Source organism: Plecotus auritus, assembly GCF_963455305.1.
Source record: "Plecotus auritus genome assembly, chromosome: 7".
Taxonomy (NCBI): domain Eukaryota; kingdom Metazoa; phylum Chordata; class Mammalia; order Chiroptera; family Vespertilionidae; genus Plecotus; species Plecotus auritus.
This window is the reverse complement of record NC_137774.1, coordinates 22093701-22097455: the sequence shown is the minus strand read 5'-3', so window position 1 is coordinate 22097455 and position 3755 is coordinate 22093701. Positions and strand designations below refer to the sequence as shown.

At 51.1% G+C, this 3755-nt stretch overlaps 1 pseudogene across 1 annotated transcript in view; it reads left to right on the top strand.

The window, feature by feature from the left end:
* Positions 1-1026: 1026 nt before the first annotated feature.
* The window catches only part of LOC308254944 (microtubule-associated protein 1 light chain 3 beta-like), a 9836-nt pseudogene continuing 7107 nt past the window's right edge, over positions 1027-3755 (top strand). The window contains exons 1-2 of the transcript in view: positions 1027-1051; positions 1468-1543. The product of the transcript in view is annotated as a microtubule-associated protein 1 light chain 3 beta-like (transcript). The remainder of the gene's footprint in view (positions 1052-1467; positions 1544-3755) is intronic.

The following is a 3755-nucleotide window of genomic DNA, read 5'->3' as shown; positions in this document are numbered from 1 at the left end:
GAGAATCATTGGTCTGCTGCCTCCTGCACACCCAACACTGGAGACTAAGCCCACAACCCAGGCATGTGCCCTGACTGGGAATTGAACTATGACCTCCTGGTGCATAGGTTGATGCTCAACCACTGAGCCATGCCAGAATGGCTCATCATTGATGTTTCCATCCATCTCTCCCTTCCTCTTTCCGAAATCAATAAAAACATTAAACAAACAAAACACAATCCTTTTCTTTTGCTTGTGATTTCCTGAGTCGGGAAATTAAGGAGCTCTGGTGAGCCTTGGGATCTTTCGTGAGGCTGCATTTAGATGTTGGCTGAGACTGCAGTCATCTGAAGGCATGATTGGCCAGACGTCCAAGTTGGCTCGTCCACGTGGCTGGCAGTTGATGCCGGGCCGTTGGCTGGGAGCTCGGCTTGGGCTGCCTGCTGAGTTGTTTCACGTGGTTTCTGCAGCAGGTGGTTTCAGGGTTGTCAGACTGCTGACGTGGGGATGGACTCCCACAGAGCCAGCTCCGAGGAGAACCAGGAGAAAGCTCAGCATCTTTTATGACCCAGGCTCAGAAGTCGTTATCTATCACTTCTCCTGGACTTTACGGGACAGAGAAATTACCAGTTCACCCAGATTCAGAAGGCAGAGACAGAGTCCACTGCCACTGTTTCTCAATGGTTAGAGCTCTGGCCTGTGCTCTGAAGGGTTGCAGATTTGATTCCTGATCAAGGCCACGTACCTGGGTTGCAGGTTTGAGCCCCGAGCCCCAATACTCCAGTATGGGAGGCAACAAATCAATGTGTCTCTCTCATATCATTGTTTCTCTTCTTTCTCCTGTTTCTCTCTCTCTCTCTCTCTCTCTCTCTCTCTCTCTCTCTCTCTCTCTCTCTCTCTCTCTCTCTCTCTCTCTCTCTCTCTCCTTCTCTCCTTCCCTTTCCCTCCCTTTCCCTCTGTCTAAAAATCAATGGGAAAACAAATTTTCAGTGAACTAAACTAATTGTATTGGCTAAACACTGGGGAGTTGCCAGGACAGGAAAGACCATGGGAGACCTGAAAGTCCTTACAGGTGAGTAACAGATCCTGCTTCATTCTCTAGGTTGTGCTGTGACCCTGACCCAACACCTATAATCACTGGGGACCTACATCAGATTCAGCACCTCTTTCCTGCAGCCCCAGGTCTCAGAGACCAATCCTGACCTTAGATTGCAGGGGTTAAAGAGTACGGGCCCATCACACTGGTTGGGAAGGAGAGGATTCTGTAGAGGAGCCATTCCGTGGCACAGCCAGCCAAAAGCAGCCTCTATTTCCCTCCCCCTTATCTGCTGGGCTCTCCAGTAACACACACAGTGGAGCTGGGGACAAGGGAGGCTGTTGATGGCAGCCCACGCAGGTCAGCCTCTGGGGTGGAGAAAAGCAGATCTGAAGGAATAGATGGGAGATAATTAGCACCTGGGTTCAAATCCTTGCTCTTTCTGTGCCTAGCAGCTGTTGTGATCTTTAACATGTCACATAGGCTCAGCTCCTTCTCTGAGAAAACAGAAAACGAAGCCCAAAGGAGGTAATGCACATGGCACGCTTGGTGTGTCTCCTAGTTCGGAGTAAGGGCTCGGCATCCGGCAGACAGTGGCGCTGCTCTGCCTCTGCCTTTGAGCCCAGCTCGGTAACGGGGCTCCGGGCTTGCTTTTGAGGCCCAGTTGCCCTCAGTACTCCATCCTGGTCATTGGATCCAGGTTATTCTCATTGTGCCGAGGCCCTGTCTTGTTACTGGTTTTACCCTGAGGCCTCCTAGGAATGACACCTTGCTGCATGTTTGTAGGTAACCATGGAAACCTAGTCATCAGGTGACTAAAGACAAGTTTGTAACAGCTTGATGATGGGGGAGAGAGAGGCTGAGAACAAAGACTTTTAGGAGCCAGGTTAAGCAAAATCCATGCTCCAGACTTGGGGTTGAATATTTTGATCCTTCAAGAGAGTCAGCACTCGACTCTACAGTAGGGACCCCCACTTCCTTAAGCCACAGTACACACAGGACAGAGTATCCCCACAGTGCAAGGCAGGGTGGGAGGTCCCCAAGCCACTGTCCCTGAGGACCTCCAATGAGCTCTGCATACCTGACAAGCTCTGCAGGGCCATTTTGATTGACAAGGTCACCACAACCCCGCCCACCTCCTCTGAGACCTCAGTTCAGGAAACCAGGACTGGATTTGCCAGAAGCGGAATGGAACAGTTCAACAATTCTAGAGAAAGGGAGTGTGTTAGTTTTCAAGAGCTACTAGTCAAGTAACAAAGTACCACAAACTGGGTGGCTTCAACAACAGACATCTACTGTCTCACAGTTCTGGAGGCCGGAAGTCCGTGACCAAGGTGAGGGCAGCATTCATCCTTTCTGACAGCCGTGAGGACGATTCAGCTCTATGCCTCCCCCTAGTTTCTGGGGGTTTCCTGGCAATTTCTTTGATGTTCTTTGGCATGTAGCAGCATCACCTGGTCTCTGCCTTTACATTCACATGGCATTCCCCCTGTGTGTGTCCTGTATCAAATTATCTTTTTTTATAAGGACACCAGTCATATTGGATTAGGGACCACCCTTATGACCTCATCTTAATTAATGACATCCACAAGGACCCTATCCTATCTAATAAAACCCTAATATGCAAATCGACCCAACCGCAGAATGACCGGTGGAATGACTGCTTGTTATGATGCGCACTGACCACCAGGGGGCAGATGTTCAACACAGGAGCTGCCCCCTGGTGGTCAGTGCGCTCCCACAGGGGGAGCGCTGCTCAGCCAGAAGCCGGGCTCACAGCTGGCAAGCACAGTGACGGTGGTGGGAGCCTCTCCCGCCTCCATGGCAGCGCTAAGGACCAGTGAGCTGAGCAATAAGGAACAGGGAGCAGGTGGGTGGTCAGGAGTGAGGGATCCCAGACTGTGAGAGGGATGTCCAACTGCTGGCTTAGGCAGACATCCCCCGAGGGGTCCCCGACTGCGAGAGGGCACAGGCCTGGCTAAGGAACCACCCCACCCCCAGTGCACAAATTTTGTGCACCGGGCCTCTAGTTTGCAAATAAGATCATATTCTGAAGTACATGGGGCTTAGGATTCAAACATAGGAATTTTGGGGAGACACCATTCAACCCTTAACAGGGAGTATCGTTGTGGAAAGACCACCCCTCTACCCAAATATTTTTAAGTAGCTTTCCTGGCATGAGTAGGTAAGGGGTAACAGGTACTTTTTCTTCCTCTCCAGGGAGAGGAGGGATGCCACAGGAGGCTAGACCTAGGTCGTCTGAGTGCTAACAATGATCCTACACACTTCCTAACTTAGCCCCTAAATACCCACCTGCTTTCAGACAGGGTCAGGAGCACGCGGTCATTCTGAAAAGATAATTTCCTCCGATGAGAAGCAAAGCACATAAGCAGTCATTATGTGCCTCCCCTCCGGCCCCTCCTCAGAAGCCGAAGCGTCATTGAGTGTATTTTAGGAAGTGAAGTTCAAAATGTGAATTTCCTGTGTGGAGAAAAATAATCGGTCAGAAAGCACTTCGGAAAAGGCACAGGAGGCAGATTAAATATGCTCAAAGAGCTGTCCTTGGCCCGCTTATCTGATTCTCTTGACAATGTCATTCAAACTCCAGCCTGTGGTGGAGGTCACTCCCGCGCCTGTGGCTGCGGCCTTGCAGTCGCCGGAGTGGCAGGGGTTCCGGCGCCCGGTGCCCCCTGGAAAATCCACCTACAGCAGCATCGTGAAAGCGATAGAGCGCAGAGGC